This window comes from Eriocheir sinensis, chromosome 24, assembly GCF_024679095.1.
Source record: "Eriocheir sinensis breed Jianghai 21 chromosome 24, ASM2467909v1, whole genome shotgun sequence".
Lineage (NCBI taxonomy): Eukaryota > Metazoa > Arthropoda > Malacostraca > Decapoda > Varunidae > Eriocheir > Eriocheir sinensis.
This window is the reverse complement of record NC_066532.1, coordinates 17,566,704-17,589,811: the sequence shown is the minus strand read 5'-3', so window position 1 is coordinate 17,589,811 and position 23,108 is coordinate 17,566,704. Positions and strand designations below refer to the sequence as shown.

At 44.1% G+C, this 23,108-nt stretch overlaps 1 protein-coding gene across 10 annotated transcripts in view; it reads left to right on the top strand.

Moving 5' to 3' along the window:
* LOC127002980 (putative zinc finger protein 66) overlaps positions 1 to 23,108 on the top strand; it is a 92,006-nt gene that overhangs the window by 19,954 nt on the left and 48,944 nt on the right. The window contains exons 1-2 of one of the 10 annotated variants that reach the window (XR_007756792.1): positions 17,107 to 17,793; positions 19,735 to 19,890. The exons of 8 other annotated variants lie outside the window; for them this stretch is intronic. The gene's annotated coding sequence lies outside the window, so the exon portion shown is untranslated. Of the gene's footprint in view, positions 1 to 17,106; positions 17,794 to 19,734; positions 19,891 to 23,108 lie in introns of those variants that run through there. One more of the 10 variants, XR_007756794.1, reaches the window with a different exon arrangement.

The following is a 23,108-nucleotide window of genomic DNA, read 5'->3' as shown; positions in this document are numbered from 1 at the left end:
TGAGATAACCTACACCCCTTGTATGTCAGTAGATGTGATCAATGGGGTAACTTGCACCCCTTGTATGTCGGTAAATATACCTGTCTATGTAGTGCCTGTAGGCAAAGTGGTCTGTGACAAATGACAAATATGTTGAAATATCAGGACTTGAGTTATGTTGATGAGATGTGATGGATGGATCCTTTTTTTGCCTCCTAGTGTATGAGTTTCATTTGTCAAGGAACTATACATTTGTAACTCCTTCACTTTCTCTCCCTCTTAACCCGTCCGCTGCGATTGGCACGGATTTGGCTTTTACTGGTAACGTGATAACATATACTCCCATGTCCTTCTCTGCCTCTGTGGTGGATAGTGGAGTGTTTCCCATGTGGTATTGGTGTGCTGGATATCCCCTCCCAAGCTGCAGGACTTTACATTTTTCTTCATTGAATTGTAGCAGCCACTTTTTGTTCCATTCCTGTAGCTTGGTGAGGTCTGACAAGGAAATCTGCAGTCAAGGGGTTAAGAAGATGAGAGAGTTTTAAGGTTTCTGCCCCTTTGTTCCAGGGTTTATTTCCCTAAGTTAAGCCTTCAGTAAATATTTAGTAGAGGTTTGCATCATTTCTTCTGGATGCTAACATTTTTCACCTGTACGGAATTTTATTATTTTGACAAAGTTGTAGTTATTTCTCTATGAAGTGGCAGAAATACACAGCTGCTGGGAAGCATTGCATTGTTACAGTCACAGCTTCATGTACAAAAAATATTAGTATTTCCACAGATAAATACCCAACTCCCTTGAAAAGCAACAAAGGTTAGATTAGGTTAGGTAAGACTAGGTTAGATTAGGCTAGATAAGGTAAGGTTAGATTAGGTTAGGTAAGTAAGAGTTCAACAGATATTAACTCAAATTACCTAACCTCACTTACCTCATAATCTAACCAAACCTTTTATAATACAAGGTTTATGAATATGAAACTGTACACTATAAACAAGCTAAATTCATATATAGCTGATTTAGGAAATAAAAGTAGTTATGCTTCAGTACACTGTGTGGTATCATTTGCCAAGTCATCTTCCCACTCACACCTGTCACTCTCCTGCACCTGTGTATTGGTTTAACCCGGTGGTAGCAGCGGGGATCATGTTTCTTAACCCGTCCGCTGCCAGGTAGACTTACTAGTTAGTGCAGCAGCAACAAGCCCCGCCTCCTCCTCTTCCCCTTCCTCTTCCTCTTCCTCTTCTTCCTCGTCCTCCTCCCCTCCAGTATTGTCTTCTCCCACACAGCAGCCCCTCCCATCCTCCTCCTCCTCCTCCTCGACCATCTCCGCTCTCCCCGCCTCCCACCCCTCCTTCTCTTCTTCCTCCTCTTCCTCCTCCTCCTCCTCGCCTTCCTCTTCCGTCCCCACTCTCCCCTCTCCCCGCCCACCCTCCTCCTCCTCCTCTCCCTCTTTCTTCTCCATGTCCTCCGCCTCTTCGCTCGTCCCTCCCACACCTATCCTTCACCTTCCCTTTCCCCCTCTTCCTCCTCCCTCTCCTCGTCCGTTCCTCCCTCCCCCACCTCACTCTCCCTTTCACCTCCTCCTCCTTCCCCCTCCTCCTCCCCCTCCTCCTCCTCCGCCTCCAATGCCTCACCTTCCTCTTCCGTCCCCCCTCTCCCCTCTTCCCGCCCACTCTCCTCCTCCTCCTCTCCCTCTTTCTCCTCCTTGTCCTCCGCCTCCTCGCTCGTCCCTCCCTCCAACACCTATCCCTTACCTTCCCTTTCCCCCTCTTCCTCCTCCCTCTCCTCGTCCGTTCCTCCCTCCACCACCTCACCCTCCCTTTCTCCTACTCCTTCTTCCTCTTCCTCCTCCACCTCCTCCTCCTCCTCCTCTCCATCTTCCACCTCTTCCACAATTTCTCCACGTTCTTCACAGCAGGTCCCTCCCCTCCCTTCCCGCTCTCCCCTCCCCCCTTCACCCACCCCTCCTGGCCCCTCTTCCAACCGTCGGGTTCTTGTTGGTGGTGATAGTCAGGTTCGTTATGTTGACAGGTATTTTTGCTCCAAGGATAAGAACAGGACGAGGGTGTGTTTCCCAGGGGCAGGGGTGGGCCATATATCAGACAGGATTGAGGCGTGTATGGCAAGCGAGGGATCGAACCCCATTGTCTTTCTCAGCTGTGGCGGTAACGACGTTTCTCGTGTTCCAAGCGAGGACCTTCTCAGGCGTTTTAGAGAATTGTTAGGCAGGATACGTGACGCTGGTGGGTCGCCAGTAGTGTGTGGCGTCCTGCCAAGGAGGGGCGTTGGCGATGGATGGCTGTCCAGGGCGATAGCAGTGAACAGCAGACTTGCTGAGCACTGCGGGCGCAATGGGTGGCTGTTCGTCGACAATTGGGACCTCTTCTTTGGCAACGACGCCCTCTACGCCCGTGACGGGATACGCTTGACGTTTAAGGGTGTTGAGGCTCTCTCAGACTCCCTTGAGCGAGCACTTGGTACCCTGAGGGATTTTTTAGTATAGGCGAAGGGGGAGGAGTAATGGGAGCAATGGGAGGAGTAATGGGAGGGGACATTTAGCTCATAATATAACCAGGCAGCTTAGAAGTAATTCTAGGGGAGTAACAGAGGACGGGCTAAGAATCTTCTATACTAACAGCAGGAGCCTCAGAAACAAGATAGACTTACTAAGGGGTGAAGCTTGTTCAGAAAATTTTGACATAATTGCGATCACTGAGACATGGATAGACACTGCTAATAGAAATTTTAGATCAGAATTTGAAATAACGGGTTATCAGATGTTTCACAAAGACAGAAGGGGCAGAAAGGGAGGTGGAGTTGCGCTATATGTTAAAGACTCACTTAAATGTTTAGTTAACAATTCAGTCAAAACTAACATGGATTCAGAATCAGTTTGGGTGGATGTTTACAAAGGGAAAGAAAAACTAACTCTAGGAGTTATGTACAGGCCACCCAACCTTAACAGGCAGGACACGAGTATATTACTACAGGAGATTGGCAGGGCGAGTATGAGTAGAAATGTCTGCGTAATGGGGGACTTTAATTATAGGAATATAGACTGGGAAGACCTAGTGGGTGACCTGGAAGCCGAGAACTTTCTTGAAGTTATACAAGATAATTTCCTTAAGCAGGTAGTTACTGATCCTACCAGAGGAGATAACATATTAGACTTAGTCCTAACCAATAATGGGAACTTGCTACGTGAGTTGGAGGTGGGCGGAGAGTTAGGAAATAGTGACCACAGAACGGTTCGTTTTAGCTTAGACTGGGCGGTAACCCGCGAACCAAACCCAGTGTTAGTGCCAGATTTCAGAAGAGCAAATTACGAGGGGCTTCGAAGACATCTTGAAGGGGTAAACTGGGATAATTTAGGGATTCATGAGGGCCAGAACTGCGGATTGGAGAGCCAGGAGAACCAGGTAGAAATGTCTTACAATAACTTAGTTAGAGTAATAGTAGAGGGGCAAGGACAGCATATACCACAGCGAACACTTAGAAAAGAAAACAATGATCCTAAGTGGATGACTCGTGGACTAAAACACGAGATTGGGTTAAAGAAGGGAATTTATCAGAAAATAAAGAATGGTGAAACACATCTCAGGGGCCGGTACGTCGAACTATCTAGATTAGTTAAGAAAAACACCAGGATAGCAAAAAGGAACTATGAGATCAAAGTAGCAAATGAGGCGAAAAGTAATAATAAGGGCTTCTTTCAGATGTATAGAACAAAAACACGGGAGAAAATTGGACCGCTGAAAACAAACACAGGGGAGCTAGTAGAAAATTACGAAAATATGAGCACATTGTTGAACGACTACTTCCTTTCAGTATTCACACAGGAGGATCGAACGACTATACCGGAAAGAGTTCAGGTGTACGAGGGCGGGGATGGCGACAAATTGAGGGATATAATCATTACCAGGCAAGTAGTTCAGGATGAGATAGATAAGCTTAAGAAGAACAAGTCGCCAGGTCCTGACGGGATATTTCCGAGGGTATTAAAGGAATTAGGTGATGTACTCAGTGACCCACTAACCGACATCTTTAAGATGTCGGTAAATACTGGCTATGTGCCGAGCCTATGGAAAGTAGCTAATGTAACGCCGATTTTTAAAAAGGGGGACAGGTCAGTTGCTTCAAACTATCGCCCAATTAGCTTAACATCGGTTATAGGCAAGATGCTGGAGTCCATAATAGCCAGGAACATTCGGAAGCATTTAGAGAAACATAGCTTAATTCACGACTCGCAGCATGGGTTCACAAAAGGTAGGTCATACCTCACCAATCTCTTGTCCTTCTACAATAAAGTATTTGAGGCGGTTGACAGAGATGAAAATTATGATGTAATCTATCTTGATGTTAGTAAAGCGTTTGACAAAGTTCCTCACCAACGACTGTTGCTTAAATTACAGGCTCACGGAGTAGAGGGTAAAGTTTTGAACTGGGTCAAGGCATGGGTTAGCAATAGGAAGCAAAGAGTGCAAGTCAATGGTAAAAGATCTGACTGGGGATGTGTTACGAGTGGGGTCCCACAAGGTTCGGTATTAGGTCCACTTTTGTTTATTATTCATATCAATGACTTAGATACAGGAATTAGTAGTGATGTTAGTAAATTTGCAGATGATACCAAGATCGGTAAAGTAATTGAGTCGGATCGGGACGCTAGTATTCTCCAAGGTGAACTCAACAGATTGTATGACTGGGCGGATAAATGGCAGATGGAGTTTAATGTAGGGAAGTGCAGTATTCTGAGTGTAGGTAGGAATAACCCCTCACATAACTACTGCTTAAATGACACTCATAAGCAGGTCTGGGTGCGAGAGGATTTAGGGTCTTAGTGAGCTCTGATCTCCGTCCAAGGGCACAATGCATTCAAGCTAGAAATCGAGCTAATAGGGTACTGGGATTTATTTCAAGGAGCGTAAGCAACAGAAGCCCCGAAGTCTTCCTCAAACTATATTTAGCATTAGTTAGACCTCATCTTGACTATGCGGTTCAGTTCTGGTCACCTTACTATAGAATGGATATCAAAATGTTAGAATCGGTGCAGAGGAGAATGACTAAGGTGATTCAGGGGTTGAGAAACTTGCCATACGAGGAAAGACTCAAACAGTTAAACTTGCATTCTCTAGAAAGGCGAAGGGTGCGTGGAGACATGATCGAGGTTTATAAATGGATGAAGGGCTTTAATAAGGGAGACATTCATAAGGTTTTATTGGTAAGAGAACCGGGTAGGACACGAAGTAATGAGTTTAAACTGGATAAATTCAGATTCAACAGGGACATAGGCAAAAATTGGTTTACTAACAGGGTGGTGGATGAGTGGAATAGGCTTAGCAGTCATGTGGTGAGTGCCAATACAATTGTCACATTCAAAAATAGACTAGATAAATTAATGGACAGCGATATTAGGTGGGGTTAGATACACGGGAGCTTAGGGCCAAAGGAGCTGCCTCGTACAGGCCTACCGGCCTCTTGTAGACTCCTGCGTTCTTATGTTCTTATGATTGGCACGGGTTTGGCTTTCAATGCATGTAGCCTGGTAACTATACTCCATGTCTTTCTCTGCCTCTGTGGTGGATAGTGGAGTGTTTCCCATGTGGTATTGGTGTGCTGGATACCCTTCCAAGGTGCAGGACTTTACATTTCTCTTCATTGAATTGTAGCAGACACTTTTGGTTAAGATTCGCTTTAGGTCCGTGCCAGTGTCTCATTACCTACCTTATGAAACATCGCTATTGTAATGGCCCGAAATGTACTACAGTTGTAATTGTTTTTTTCCCTTGTAAATAGAGTTAGCCTGGGAAGTTTGCACAACCAGTTATATATGTATGTGGGTTTCTCATGGCAGAGAGAGAGAGAGGAGAGAAAAAAGGAAAGAAGGAAGTGCACGAGAAGGAGAAAAAAATGAAAAGTATGAGAGGAAAGAGAGAAAGAGAGAAGCATGAGAGAGAAGGGAGAGAGAGCGAGAGGGAAGAGATGGGGGTTGAAACAAAGAAGCTGTTGTGCTCCCATATCTCCCCTACAATCTGTAGTGTCAACAAAATTCAGAGGTGTCAGGGGTCAAAACAGGGTATCGTTGCCGAAAGTGGTCAATCTGCCTTCTTTTAACTATTGCGGGAGAACGGTACATATTTATAATGGAAATAAAATACCAGTGACCTTATATTGATATTGGAGGCCTACCAAGGAAATCTCAGGTCTCAAGCAGGCCTAACCTGCGACCAGTTTGTCACACCAAGGCATTTTGGGGCCGAGACTCACGCCCCTTCCTCGCACAAGGTTGTGTTAGCGAGCTCATTCTCACGAGCGACATTGCCCTTTCAGGTGAGGAAAGAGCCGTTCACGGTGTTCAACGCGACATTGCCCTTTCAGGTGAGGAAAGAGCCGTTCACGGTGTTCAACTCACTTTGGCTATAATACTATAACTGAGACTGGCATTCTCACGAGCGACATCGCCCTTTCAGGTGCGCCAAAGGCAAACCTGACAGATGGGAAGCTGGGCGTCGTCCAGACCAAGGCCAACATGCAGCAGTAAACACTTTTGAAGCTGCGTTGTGGAGATTGCTGGTGGCAGGGTGTGTGAAGAGAGGAAGGAAGGAGAGGCCAAAAGGGTGATATGTGTGTCGTTCTCAGGGGTAACAATGGATAAGCTCAAACACTCGCTACTTTTGGTTAGGACTTAATTAAAGTGTGGAATGGTGGAGTCTGTGTTTCCCCGTGTGGGTGGAAACAGTTATGATGTCGGTGCTACTTATTCCCATGTGTGCATGTTAGTTTAAGGTGTTAATGTTAAACTGTGTTCATGGTATTTACAAGTGTAATTAGGGATGTAAGATACGTAAGCTAACCTCTTATAAGTGGACCCTGTCCTATGACCCTTAGTTCACCATCAGAATCTCTTAACAATATTTACCTCAAGTAACATTCTTAAAGTCGCGTTACCTATATTATTTGGGCAGGTGATGATCCTGTGTGCGATAATGGTGCCTTATAAGACTGGGTGAATAAACTACTAATTTTACTCTGGTTTAAATGATCAACAATTAATTCTACTTTGAGGTATAATGAACCTACATAATTAATTAAAAAGAGTGCCCATAAGAACTTGGGAAACTGCAAGAGGCTGGGTGGCCTACACAGGGCAGCTCCAGAATCCCCCCCGACTACTCACGATGGGTGAGGTGTAGTTTCAGGGGTTACAGGTAGAGGCTTGATCCTCGTTATCCCAGCGGTACCCAGGCACGCATCCAGCACCCCGTCACCTTACTGCACCCACACCTCTCTGCCACCTGTCGTCCTCGTCCATGTAGCTATCCAGTCTACTCTTTAAACAAGCTATCGTCCCTGCACTAACTATGTGATTGCTGAGTCTATTCCATTCCCCCACCACCCTATTACTAAACCAATGCTTGCCTATATCTCTCCTAAATCTATACTTTTCTAATTTAAATCCATTACTGCGAGTTCTATCCTGCTGGCTAATTCTCAGTACTTTACTTATATCGCCTTTGTTGTAACCCTTGACCCATTTGAATACTTCTATCAGATCTCCCCGCACTCTTCGTCTTTCTAGTGAATGTAAGTTTAGATGTTTCAGCCTATTTTGATATGGGAGGTTCCTCAGCCCCTGAATCATCTTGGTCATCCTCCTCTGAACTGATTCTAGCAAGTTGATGTCCATTCTGTAGTGTGGGCACCAAAACTGGACAGCATAATCTAAGTGTGGCCTAACTAACGATAAATAGAGTCTGAGGATGACCTCTGCACTCCTGTTGGTTACCGTCCTGTTAATAAAGCCTAATACCCTGTTAGCCCTATTCCTCGCACTAATACATTGCTTCCTTAGTTTTAGGTCAGAGTTCACTAACACTCCCAAATCCCTTTCACACTCAGACCTGCCTATCGCTGTGGAGTCTAAACTATACCCGTGTAATGGGTTGCGTGTTCCTACACTAAGTACGCTACACTTGGTGATGTTAAAATTCATCTGCCATTTCTCTGACCAAGCTGACAGTTTGTTGAGATCCTCCTGCAGTGCTCTAGCATCCTCCCCTGCCCTAATAGTGCGTCCTATTTTGGTGTCATCTGCAAATTTACCTATGTCACTAGTTATCCCATTGTCTATATCATTGATGTAGATAATGAATATAAGCGGGCCTAAAACTGAACCTTGGGGAACCCCACTGGTAACATTACCCCATTCGGATTTTTTACCGTTAATGGTAACCCTCTGTTTCCTGTCGCTAATCCACGCCTTAATCCAATCAAATACCTTCCCTCTTATCCCATGAGCCCTGACTTTATTTAACAGTCTCTGGTGAGGTACCTTATCGAAGGCCTTACTAAAATCAAGATAAACCACATCATAGCTCTCACCATTGTCAGCTGCCTCGTATACTCTATTGTAAAAGGATATAAGATTAGTGAGGGACGACTTTCCTTTAGTAAACCCATGCTGTGAGTCGTGAATTAAATTACAGTAATCCCTCGCCATATCGCGGTTCACTCATCGCGGTCTCGCTGGATCGCAGATTTTTCGCTATATCGCGGGATTTTGCTGCACGTAGCCTGGTAACTATACTCCATGTCTTTCTCTGCCTCTGTGGTGGATAGTGGAGTGTTTCCCATGTGGTATTGGTGTGCTGGATACCCTTCCAAGGTGCAGGACTTTACATTTCTCTTCATTGAATCGTAGCAGACACTTTTTGTTTAGATTCGCTTTAGGTCCACGCCAGTATCTCCTTATCTACCTTATGAAACATCACTATTGTAATGGCCCGAAATGTACTACAGTTGTAATTGTTTTTTTCCCTTGTAAATAGAGTTAGCCTGGGAAGTTTGCACAACCAAAATTAAAAAGATATAAATCAACGGAAGTAGGAACACACCTAAATAAGCACCTACATCACACACCTATTTTTTTTTTCCGTCACGGCCTATTGCGCCGTTAGTCTTTTCCCTGGTTCACTCCTCCCCACTTCCTTTCTTTCTTCTCCGTCCCCGTATTTTTCTCCTTCCTTCTCATTTCTTTCTTCTTTTCCTTTCACCTCCCTCCCAGTATTTCTCTTTTAATCTCTTTCCCTCCCTCTCACACCCTTTCTCTCCCCCTCTTTCCTCACCTTTACCTGATCCTCCATACCTCTCTCTTTTAATCTCTTTCCCTCCCACTCACATCCTTTCTCTCCCCCTCTTTCCTCACCTTTACCTGACCCTCCCTACCTCTCTCTTTTAATCTCTTTCCCTCCCACTCACACCCTTTCTCTCCCCCTCTTTCCTCACCTTTACCTGACCCTCCCTACCTCTCTCTTTTAATCTCTTTCCCTCCCACTCACACCCTTTCTCTTCCCCTCTTTCCTCACCTTTACCTGACCCTCCTTACCTCTCTCTTTTAATCTCTTTCCCTCCCACTCACATCCTTTCTCTCCACCTCTTTCCTCACCTTTACCTGACCCTCCCTACCTCTCTCTTTTAATCTCTTTCCCTCCCACTCACATCCTTTCTCTCCACCTCTTTCCTCACCTTTACCTGACCCTCCCTACCTCTCTCTTTTAATCTCTTTCCCTCCCACTCACACCCTTTCTTTCCTCACCTTTACCTGACCCTCCCTACCTTAATGTAAATCCCGAGCATGCATTGCCTAACTTTGAAATAAACCCGATGAAGTCCTTAAAGCCCTCACTCAAATCACTTAAAAGAAATAAAAGTCCTGGACCTGACAAAGTATATCCAACTCTGCTGAAAGAAACAAAGAGCGAAATAGTCTCCTCCCTCACAACCGTATTCAATATGTCCTTGCGACAAGGCATCGTCCCTTCGGATTGGAAAAAGGCTAACGTGACACCGATTTTTAAGAAAGGAGACAAAAAAGTACCAGGTAATTACAGGCCCATTAGTCTAACTTCGGTTGTAGGTAAGCTACTTGAGGGCATAATTAGAGACACAATTGTGAGTTACCTTGAAAGCCACTCATTAATTGGGGACTCACAACATGGCTTCCGAAACAAAAGATCCTGCCTATCAAACCTATTAACCTTTTATAACGACCTCTTCACTGTTTATGACGTAACCAAATCACTGGACGTAGTCTATCTTGATTTCCAGAAAGCGTTTGATAAAGTCCCACATCATAAACTACTTTACAAATTAAAGCAAATAGGTATTGACGGTCAAGTAAACCAATGGATCGCGAATTGGTTGAGCAACAGACAACAAAGAGTGGTGATTGACGGATTTAACTCAGAGTGGGCGCCGTTCACTAGTGGCGCCCCTCAGGGCTCTGTTCTTGGCCCAGTGCTCTTCATTATTTACATCAACGACGTGGATGTTGGACTCAATAATCGCATTAGTAAATTTGCAGACGACACAAAGATTGGTAACTCGGTTCTCACTGACGAAGACAGGCAAAGCCTCCAAGAGGATTTGCACAAAATTTCAGCTTGGTCGGATAGATGGGAGATGCCCTTTAACGTAAGCAAGTGCCAGGTCCTTCAAGTTGGAACGAGGAAGAAGAAGTTCGATTACGAAACGCACGGCGTTAAACTCAAAAGCGTTCAATGCGTCAAGGACTTGGGGGTCAAAATCGCGTCAAACCTCAAATTCTCACAGCAATGCATCGATGCAGCAAATAAAGCGAACAGAATGTTGGGCTTCATTAAAAGAAACTTTTTATTCAAGAATAAAGATGTAATACTCCCGCTCTACAATAGTCTAGTCAGACCCCACTTGGAATATGCGGTACAGTTTTGGTCTCCCCACCATGCAAGGATATTGCTAAATTAGAAGGTGTTCAGAGTCGGGCAACGAAAATGATCCCTTCCTTGGGCAACAAATCCTACGAAGAAAGGCTTTCTACCCTTAACATGTTCTCTCTTGAGAAACGTCGCCTCCGAGGAAAACTGATCGAATGTTTTAAAATACTTAATGGTTTCACGAATGTAGACAGATCAACATTGTTTATGATCGATGACACTTTGCGCACGAGGAACAATGGCGTAAAACTCAAATGTAGACAAGTAAATTCAGACTGCACCAAATTTTTCTTCACCAACGTTGTAGTGCGAGAATGGAATAAGCTTCCATCATCAGTGGTCAAGTGTAACACGATTGACTCCTTCAAAAATAAGCTCGACCGTCACTTCCTTCAACTTAATATCAACTAGAGTAGAAATGCAACGTTTAGGAGCCTTCTGATTAATGTAAAATCACTTAGGTTTAAGGACAGACCACCTAGTCTGGACCATGGGGTCTGTGTGGTCTGATTTTCTATGTAAATCTCTTTTAATCTCTTTCCCTCCCACTCACACCCTTTCTCTCCACCTCTTTCCTCACCTTTACCTGACACACTCACTCACTCACCCGCGCGCACGCACGCACGCCCCCGCCACACACACACACACACACACACACACACACACACACACACACACACACACACACACACACACACACACACAGATAGAGAAGGGGATATGGGAAGGGTGTGCGGAGAGAGGACAGAAGTGAGTCAGGTTAGGTCCTGACCTGAGGCTCCCTTCTGCCACTCCCTCCTGACACCCTTCTCATTTCCCCTTCTGAGTGCGTGTGTGTGTGTGTTTACAACTAGTAAACACACACACACACACACAGGATGTGAAATGGAAAGGGTGTGGCGAGTGAGGGGCGGAAGTGAGAGTCAGGTCATGTCCTGACTGAAGCCCTGACCTGCTATGACTCCCTCAGGACCTGACATGACTCTCCCCACTGTCCCTCCCTCCCCACACCCTTCTTGTTTTCATCCTCTTTATCTCTCCCTGTTTCCTCCACTACTTTTCCTTGTTCTCCCTTCTTACATCCTCTATCGGTATTTTTTCATGACTCACTGTCCCATCTCCTCCCTTTCCCCTTCCGTATTTACCTAATTGTGATATAAAAAGTGAGCAACGTTCATATTGTCCTTTCTCTGAGTATTCTTCCGCCCCGCCAAACTAATTTCTGCGCGAAGTTCGTATTTACGAAGCAAATGTCGAATGTCGAAACAAGAATTATAGTATCAATAATTGGGACCGCGTGTAGCAACGAAACGTCGTAGGAAGTGTTTATAAGAGTGTGGGAAAGGTCAATAGGAGTGTGGGAAAGATTTGTAAGAGTGTGGGGAGGGTTTATAAAGCCTTAAAATATATATAAATAATAAAAAATATATAAGGTCTCTACTTCGCGGATTTTCGCCTATCGCGGGGGGTTCTGGAACCTAACCCCCGCGATAGACGAGGGATTACTGTATGTCTGTCAATATGGTCTTAATACTATCAGCTATTATTGACTCAATCATTTTACCTATAACTGACGTCAAACTAATCGGCCTATAGTTCTCCATAGAAAATTTGTCACCCTTCTGAAATATTGGAATGTAGTAGGTCTACTCTACATGTTTATCTACTCTGTATCTGTTCTTTGACTTACCGGGTACTGCTGTATATATGTAGGCTGTGTGTTGATAGTTATAGGCCTGACCTTGCCCTATTTATTTGTTGTCTGCAATTGGGCTGAGACTAGTGAGATAATTTTTACCGAAAATTCTGCCTCTCTTGCTATAATACTTCCTAGCTATATACTGTTAGGCACGGTAGGAGGAGGCTTGGTTTGTTGACTAATATTTTGGGTATCATTAGAGGGTCATAACTGAATCAAATGTAGAAGATTTGGACTGATTACTGTGCTCCAGATTTTGTCCGTTGGTTCATTTATCCGTTAAATCGAGGGTCGAGTGTATATAATGACTGCTGGTAATCCAAATTGCAATAGTCAGAGCATTTCTTCACGAGGACATTATTTGAAGTTGTTTTAGTTGTGTGGTATGGGCTGTTTTATATAGCACTTGCACACCCACCTACCCCTGTTATGTTTTTGTTGATTGATAGTTTATTGTTGCAAGTAAACAACAAAGGAGAAGGGAGGAGCATGCCATCCCAACCCCCAGGCAGTACAGAGTGTGATTATACAACTAAGGATTGATGATTGATTGATAGTTTATTGTTGCAAGTAAAACAACAAAGGAGAAGGGAGGAGCATGCCATCCCAACCCCCAGGCAGGACAGAGTGTGATTATACAACTAAGGATACATGTGTAAGTAGCACCAGGAAACTATAAGGGTCAAATTACAAGATATATCGCCGCCCAAGAACACATATTTGACGAGGCTTTCGTAGGAGTTGTGGGCATTTCCAGGGGTAGTTTTATGACCCTGGTGGTAGTTTGACCCTTCTTCTGTACCTTGAACCTGAAGAAACACTCATTAGAACACGACTGCCCCCCTCTTTGACCTTTAGAAATAGCTGATGTGAGAAGCAAAAGTGTCTTATAATACCAGGCTAAAAATATTAACCACATTTGAGTGGCATGACCCCGAGACAGCTGGGCTTTCGTGGTCTTAGGAGAAGCAATTTATGTATCTGCACAAAAGTAGTAGACAGGTACAAATCATATTCTGCTGTTATTCACATGTGTTGATTTTATTGCATTGAGTATTTTCATTTATTATTTTCTAGCAAACCCATGTTCAGAATTAGTTGGTTGGCTGGCTATTCATGGCCTATGGAACCAGTGCATTATTTTCAGTAGGATGAAAAATAACTTGTGTTTTTGTAGTTTTCAAAAAGCAATAAACCAGGATTTAGTTTTAAGTACATATTTTTTGCCTCGGGTTGTTGTTGGTGATTCCTAGGCTGCCTGGCCGAACAGCCCAGAGCCCCTGAGAAAGGTCATTGCCAAGACTGGGCTTTCTTACTGTGCTGTCATGGAGTGTATTCTGTGTTGTTGGCACATCTGCCTGATAAATTTGCCTCGGGTTGATAAGCATGGATACTTTATTTTTAAGCCAACAGGATGATAGTTCCTGCTGCCCACAGATCCATTGTTGGAGCTCAAATGACATCCCTGTGTACATCAGGTTATTGCCTTTTGTTGAAACCAAGAAATTACTTTCAACAAAAGGCAATAAACTGAGGTACATAGGGATGTCATTTGAGCTCCAACAAGGGATCTGTGGGCAGCAGGAACTATCATCCTGTGCATCTATGGGAATGTTGTCCTTGCATGCCCATATACCCGTTACCCGTTGATGAGGTTCCAGGCCCTGCTCCGCCGCTGATGCAGCGCTCTACGAGGGCCGTCAACAACTTCAACATTAGCCTCAATAATAGTCTTCGATGCACTTATTCTCAAACATTGTAATGAGTGAGTGAGTGTCTCAATTTCTTTTACGAATAATATCACATATAACAATTAGTTCAGTGTTCATGTCTGCTATTTTCATTATAGTATCACAATTAACTATTCAACAATTATTTCCAGCACACTGAACATTCATCACACACAATTTATCTTTGAGTACAGACACTAATTAATAGCCATGATCAGTCATGTTACGAATTCTCTCAATTTCAGTCTGGAGAATTACACAACACTGGTCATTCGCTGAGTGGTTGTTTTCAGGCTTCTTGTATCTCACACAGTTTATGCATTTCTTCTCGGCCATGGTGCACTCCTGGGATTTATTATTGCCAGCGCATTTGAAACAATTTGGGGCCTCTCCATTGGTCTTGGCAATACAGTTGGCCTCAAGATGGCCATATCTCTGACAATGATTGCATATAATTGCATGGTATCTGTCTCTCACCGTGTATATTCCCCATTCTAATTTTAGCTTGTGATTCTTGTGAACCAGCTCTCTTACAGTTGGGTCACACCTCAAAATGTAGTGCATCGTGCCGCCAGCCGCAGGCTTGCTAAAAAACAGCTCAATCTTATCCTCAACACCCCCAATGGCGTGTAAGAACTCATTGCGGTCTAAGATGGTCTCCTTTATTTTTTCCTTGGTCTCCTCTTTATGCACATTGCATATCATCATCTTTGGTTTCATCTTTCCAACACTCTTGGTATTAATTTGCTCAACAGACTCCAGTTTTTGAGCAGCCTCATCCCTTGTGTTCTCATTATCAAAGTTCATGACAATGTTACCTCTATTTGTAAATCTTGAATCAGTTATTTGAATACCATTCAATGCCTGGGAGAATTCATCCTTCATGTCTGTTGCCTTCTTTTCCTGTGTAGAGGCCTTGACAACAAGTAAATTCTTCTTAACTTTCCTCTTACGTTTGGTGACCTCAGCCCAAGTTGCATCTGCTGACTCCACATGTTCAGCCCGTTGCAAAACGTCCGCCACATCCTGCGCCACCTCCCCCAGCTCCTCCTTCACGCTGACCGCTTGTGACTCAACTTCTTGTTTCACTTCTGATATTTCCTTAGATAATTCCAGCTTGAATTCTTCCATTTTTCCCACAATTTTGGTAGCTAGAGATGCTTTATGAAGACATGGGTCGCAAATCCAATTTACTTTAGATATATTTTCCGACTTAATTCCAGACAGATGAGCACACTTCACATGACACCACTTAGGGAACAGACAGCACCCTATCCACTTATTGCCTGTGGGATCCGCACAAACGTAACAGAGCTCCACCGAGTTACCACATGAGGCCCACTTTCCCACTTAGGCCCCACACAGATACCCTGTTGCATCCCCCATCTGGGGTCTGTGTGGGCAAGTGTGGGGCCCATATTTGCCTATCCGGGGCCCACCAAGATTGCCCACCTGGGGCCCACATTTTTTGCTGGCTGGGCTATGTCCTTAAGTGTCCTGCCCTAGCCTGTTACCGTCCACAGGGTATAAGGGTCGTATTATAAGATATTTCGTCGCCCAAGAACACCTATCTGACAAGGCTTTCGTAAGAGTTGTGGGCATTTCCAGGGGTAGTTTTATGACCCTGGTGGTAGTCTGACCCTTCCTCTGTACCATGAACCTAGAAACACCTATTTGACAAGGCTTTCGTAAGAGTTGTGGGCATTTCCAAGGGTAGTCTTATGACCCTGGTGGTAGTCTGACCCTTCCTCTGTACCATGAACCTAGAAACACCTATTTGACAAGGCTTTCGTAAGAGTTGTGGGCATTTCCAAGGGTAGTCTTATGACCCTGGTGGTAGTCTGACCCTTCCTCTGTACCATGAACCTAGAAACACCTATTTGACAAGGCTTTCGTAAGAGTTGTGGGCATTTCCAAGGGTAGTTTTATGACCCTGGTGGTAGTGTGACCCTTCCTCTGTACCATGAACCTAGAAACACCTATTTGACAAGGCTTTCGTAAGAGTTGTGGGCATTTCCAGGGGTAGTTTTATGACCCTGGTGGTAGTCTGACCCTTCCTCTGTACCATGAACCTAGAAACACATATTTGACAAGGCTTTCGTAAGAGTTGTGGGCATTTCCAAGGGTAGTTTTATGACCCTGGTGGTAGTCTGACCCTTCCTCTGTACCATGAACCTAGAAACACATATTTGACAAGGCTTTCGAGGGAGTTGTGGGCATTTCCAGGGGTAGTTTTATGACCTTGGTGGTAGTGTGACCCTTCCTCTGTACCGTGAACCTCAGAAACACTCATTGGAACCCGAATGACCCCTTCTTTGACCTTTAGAAATAGCTGATGTGAGAAGCGAAACTGTCTTATAATATCGACCTGTATAAGTGCCTTCCCTTGTCGCCTGTAATCATAACATTGTAGCTGCCATTATTAAAGGGTACCCAAAGTTTGCTGCCAGGTGGTAATTTAGGTAACTACATGTGTACCTACTCAGGAATATTGTCAGTATTTACATTCTAAATCCTTTTTCTGTTAACTATTCTCAACTTGTGTTTAAATTTTTGTACAATGGACATTTTTATTTTTTGTAACTAGCCCAGTCAGGGGTTTGTCTAGTAAGACCAGCCATCCCCCTATGTTGTATTTTACAGCAATAAATATTTCAATTCAATTCATCCTTGATCGGCACTGCATGCTGGTGAAGATATTGTCCATGGGGAGGTACCGCCCCCTCCCTTGTTGTGCTTTCCTTCCTACCATTGTATCATGTATTAATAGTTGTATAATCACACTCTGTCCTGCCTGGGGGTTGGGATGGCATGTTCCTCCCTTCTCCCTTGTTGTTTACCTGCAACAATAAACTATCAATCAATCAATCAGATATATATATATAGTCACCTGCCCTGTATAGTTACACCGTACAAAAGACTGACGCCTCCCACGTAAACAAACCCTTGATCACCCGCCTGAGGATTGGCCACACCCGCCTCAACGCTCACCTGCACCGCTTGAACATGGTCCAGGACCCACACTGCCCATGGTGCCCCACACAACCCGACACACCAGAACACCTCCTCCTCCACTGCCCGAGATTCTACTCCCTCCGCACCAACCTCAAAGCATCCCTAACCAGCCTCCACATCCACAGGCCAACCCTAGAGGACCTGCTGGGCAGCGACACCCTCAACCCCAACACAGCCTTCCAAGTCATCAAGTGTACGCAAACCTTCCTGCAGAAGTCGGGGCAACTCGACAGAATCTAACTCCACCCTGGTGACAGAACGACAAACAAAAACCTGATACCAACTACCACTGACGGGGCTCTAGAGGCTGTGGCCCCACAGCCTAACTAGCCCCATAAAACCACCCAAGAAGAAGAAGAAGTCCTCCCACCCTGGTGACAGAACGGCCAGCACAAAAGACAACACCTGATAACAACTACCACTGACGGGGCTCAAGAGGCTGTGGCCCCGCAGCCTAACTAGCCCCATAAACCACCCCAGAAGAAGAAGAAGAAGAGAGGGGGCACGATGGGTGAGCTGGGCGACACTCGGGGCTACCTGGAGCTGTCCAAGGACCCGGTGAGGTTCGAACCGGTCAGCAAAGTGACGAATGTGTTCTTTGACGACACCAGCAAGGAGGTGAGGCACGCCAGGGTTCTTACCTAGACATCTTACCTATAGTGAAACCAAATTGTCGTGTCCGTTTGGCGCTGGCTCCGTGGGTCCATTTCGCAAATTTGTAGCACTTCACCAGTCTCGCATTTCCGAACGAAACTAGTTTTTTTCGGTAGTTTTCGGCCTGTTTTGAATGAATATGCGTGTCATTTCTATCGCAAATCACGTGTTTTTTTTTTACCTCCCCCCCCTTCCAACCAAGAGACTAATGATTTGCGATAAAAAATTTAGAGCACATTCATTCAAAACAGACCGAAATCTACCAGAAAAAACTAGTTTCGTCCACACAGGTGCATTTAAACTAAACATAACCCTAACATAACCTAACCTAACCTAAAACTAACCTAACCTAACCTAACACTAACCTAACCTAACCTAACCTAACCTAACCTAACCTAACCTAACCTAACCTAACCTAACCTAACCTAAAACTAACCTAACCTAACCTAACCTAAAACTAACCTAACCTAACACTAACCTAACCTAAAACTAACTTGCGGCGTGTGCAAATCTGAAACGCACGCACGAACAAACACAAGGCTGGGTCTGGGAGGTGGCGGTGGATCGGCGGGCAGTAACCCATCAACCATCAGAGCGGTCGTGTGTCACGTCCTGGCCTTGACCGCCCTCCCTCCCTCCCTCCGTTATAAATGATTTCCGAGGGGTGTTTATGGGGATGAATTTACTCAGAATGCGGAGCTCTTTCTAATGGTCAGGGTAAGAAAAGCCATCTCTAGACTGGTGTACTCCTACAATAATACCTCCATTTCTCCCCTCTGCTCTGCCACACAGTCCCAACACCTATTTTTTCCTCTCATATGTTACCTACAGCTTACATATGAGACAAAGACATGGGCGTTGGTGTAGTGACACGACTTGCCTGATGGGCGAGCCTCCCATAACCCACTTAGCCAGTGGGTACCTCTTTGGCTGACTGGTAAAGGAGTGGCTCTCCCGTTACGCTGGTCGCGGGTTCGATCCCTGGCGCCGGCAAACCTTTCCTTGTCTGGATTAATTTCTCGTGTGTTTCGTTACATGCAGAGGCCGTGTGGGAGTGTAGTAAAGAGAAAATTCTGTCATTTCATTGGGACTGTGTGGCAGAGCAGAGGGGAGGAAAGGACCCGTGGGAACCAACGCCAGAGCGGCCTCGACATATTTCGAAGATTATAGACGAGTTCCACGAGAAGGGAACCCCACAAGTGCCAACACGCCAGCAGAATGCATATTTGCGTAATTACTCTTAACACTAAAACTATTAAGCCGCTGCTGGAAGGTGTGTTGATTGCACTTAGTAAAGACTATGGTAGTTGTAAAATATAATGACATGTATATAAGTGAAATAAGTATTTATAATTATATTTCTGTAAGTAAAGTAAAGTAATTTAGAGTTGATATGTTCTGTGACAAGAGTGTTTAGGAACTATAGTTAAAAATGAGATCATATGAAATTATATATGAGAATACATTGGTATCAGTATGTAGGGGTTAATATTCGTATAATCTTTGACCAAGGTACTCTGCTAGTTTCATTGCGGTTGCGGGCTCACACTTACTGATATGTCTGATTCATAGACTAGATGAACCTTATTGGCCAGCTTGTTGCTTGTTTTCCATGTCATTAGCTAGGTAGTATTGGCAAGACTGAAATTAGCAACAGTTTTTAAGGCAGCCATTCAGAACTTCTGGTACTACTTAAGGCAATACACACACACACACACACACACTGCGGCTAAGTGAGAATGTTTCCCAGGTCCTCAGTGTGCGAGGTGGGGGCACGCTGGGTGTGGTGGTACGGGGGCAGGGCCGAGACAGTTTTTAAGGCAGCCTTTCAGAACTTCTGGTACTGCTTAGGGTAATACACACACACACACACACACACTGCGGCTAAGTGAGAATGTTTCCCAGGTCCTCAGTGTGCGAGGTGGGGGCACGCTGGGTGTGGTGGTGCGGGGGCAGGGCCGGGACCACACTTTCAGGATGGAGGATAAAGGACCCATCTCCTCCCTCAAGTTCTCACCAGACCACACTGTCTTAGCCGTGCAGCGCTCCAAGAATGCTGTGGTGAGTGCTGTGATGCTGTTTCTTTTTTGCCGAGTGCTTGCTAGTGTGTTTTTGATTATATGAAAGTGTGTGCGAAGAAAAAGTTTGATCCAGTAGCAGTGACGGGCTAAATTTGTGGTTTTACCGTGTAGCAGCGACGGGCCAAATCTGTGGCTTTACCGTGTAGCAGTGACGGGCCAAATTTGTGGCTTTACCATGTAGCAGCGACGGGCCAAATTTGTGGTTTTACCGTGTAGCAGCGACGGGCCAAATCTGTGGCTTTACCGTGTAGCAGTGACAGGCCAAATTTGTGGCTTTACCGTGTAGCAGCGACGGGCCAAATCTGTGGCTTTACCGTGTAGCAGCGATGGGCCAAATTTGTGCCATGATATAAACCCCCCAAAATAGATGAAACATAATGTGATCACAAATGCTTTGATATATATTATGAAATGGTTTGTGTGAGGGGTGATTTTTTTTCTCATTTTTCCCACTTGGAGGGACCATTAAGAAACATGATCCCCGCAGCTACCAGGTTAATGGCATTCACATTAATTTCAACGGGGAAATTAATTTTGGTTTACGAGTGTTTTGGTGTGAGCAAAGTTACGAAAGGAATCAAACTCGTAAACCGAGGTGTGACTGTATTTTGAAGTTCTGTAAATAAAATAAAAAATGTATGAGGTAGAATAGTAAAAAGAAATCACACTAAAATAATGTAGCATAAATGTTGTAACCCGTAATCCGGGCACACAGGGTAGACGACACACTGTTTGTATTAGTGACACTTGACTTAAAATTCTGGTACTTTTGGAGTATTTAAAGGAGTTCGTAAATGGGGTGTTGAAACGGTGTCGCCTTTCTTATATGTATTTTATTCTACCTTAATACTACTTAATATTACAGAGGGTAAAAATATTGTTTAAACCAGCGACTGGCTTTACTAGACTCAATGAGTCTTCAGGTTTTCTTTCACTATTGGTTACTGACGTTAGCAATGGTATAATATTGAGTAAAAACTCACACAATAAAGTATCATAGAAATATAATCCTAAGTAAAACTAAGATAATAGAACACAATAGATATGTTAGATACGCTTTCCTCTATGGTACCACATTACTCCATACTCACAGTAGCAACGATGAATGTTCTACCCATGTTGTCTAGGGAAGGACAACTGAGTGTCCAGCAACGAACAGAGTGCTGGTTGATCTGAGGTCAAGCCTGAATAAATGCTTCTTATATAGGCAGACATACATACAGACATCGCGAGGGTAATACGTCAGGCGTGTGAGTCATACATCAAACTCACACCGAGCTCATACAATAATCTACCTAACCGACATGCTTAATTCACGCGGTGACGCAGCTTTGTTTTCATAACATTTTGTTCTAAAATTGCACATTATGCCTAGTTTCCCTTTCAGGTTTTTGCTGTGCTTAACATTAATAGATATGCAGAAATATTACTGTAGATTGACTGTCTTATCAATTCCACTTAATGTTTAATTCCAAATTTCCAGCACACACTTTGTTCCTCAACAAAGTAAAAGGAATAAGAATAAGAGATAAAATATGCTTCGTTTACTACTTTATTTTTGTTCTGCTTCCGAATTCCAATGCGAACAACAATGTAAATCATTGTAAATCATTGTAAATCAAATGTAAATCATTATCGCTGATAAAAAAAAAGTACATTTGTTTCCATTGATACTCAGGGAAATGAAAAAAGTACTTAATGACAAAATGTTCAACACAAAAAAAAAAAGGTTATATATCGTCGTAGCAATCAGTAACTAAAACGTTGGGAACTATGGCAACAGCGATTAGCTGTGCGGGCAGGCAGACAGTTTACGGTCAACCGTCACTGGTCGGCCACTCACGCGAGAAGGGAAAGTGTGCTGTTTTTTTTTTTTTTTTTTTGTAATTTTGTTAAGTTGTCACGCTCATCTCAGTGCCGTAAACATACAGCAACGTGGAATATGCAGACATGGTGTTCATTACACGAGCTCTGCTACGGGTAACGGGAGTGCCGTGGCTGCTTTATAATACTCAAACAGCAAGTCCTTCCTTCACACACACACACAAAACATTCCTCACGGGACACCCTGTATATAAATATAAATAGAACCACAAGTCCACAACCATCCTGCAGTCAAATTTGCCCCTTTCTTTGTACTTAATTTCATCCCGGGATTTCTCGGGATGTGCAAAAATATCCCGGGATTATTAAACCTTAAAAACTGTCAAAGGATTACGGGGCCCTCACAGGCGCCGATTTTTGTAAATGGGGCGGAGCTAGTGTGACGTCAGCAAGTTCGGCGGCTGTAGTACATATAAAAGTTTGCCCGAAAAGAGAAAAAAGTCACTAATGCACCGTCGCTGTTTGTTAGGGTCCAAGAGAGAGAGAGAGAGAGAGAGAGTTATAGTTTAACGTTTCCCCTCTCCTGTAAAATAATACATAACCCAAAGAACTCTCTCTCTCTCTCTCTCTCTCTCTCTCTCTCTCTCTTGGACCCTAACAAACAGCGACGGTGCATTAGTGACTGACAGCCAACACGTTGCAAACCTATTAAACAATTACTTTTCCTCGGTGTTTAATACTAACAGTCCTCCCACCACTACCACCAACACCAGTACTAATGTAAACCCCGAGCATGCATTGCCTAACTTTGAAATAACAACCGATGAAGTCCTTAAAGCCCTCCAATCACTAAAAACAAATAAAAGTCCTGGACCTGACAAAGTATATCCTACTCTGCTCAAAGAAACAAAGAGCGAAATACTCTCCTCCCTCACGACCGTATTCAGTATGTCCTTGTCGTCCCTTCGGATTGGAAAAATGCTAACGTGACACCGATTTTTAAGAAAGAAGACAAAAAATTACCAGGTAATTACAGGCCCATTAGTCTAACTTCGGTTGTAGGTAAGCTACTTGAGAGCATAATTAGAGACAAAATTGTGAGTTACCTTGAAAGCCACTCATTAATTGGGTACTCACAACATGGCTTCCGTAACAAAAGATCCTGCCTATCAAACCTATTAACCTTTTATAACGACCTCTTCACGGTTTATGACGCAACCAAATCACTGGACGTAGTCTATCTTGATTTCCAGAAAGCATTTGATAAAGTCCCGCATCATAAATTACTTTACAAATTAAAGCAAATAGGTATTGACAGTCAAGTACACCAATGGATCGCGAATTGGTTGACCAACAGACAACAAAGAGTGGTGA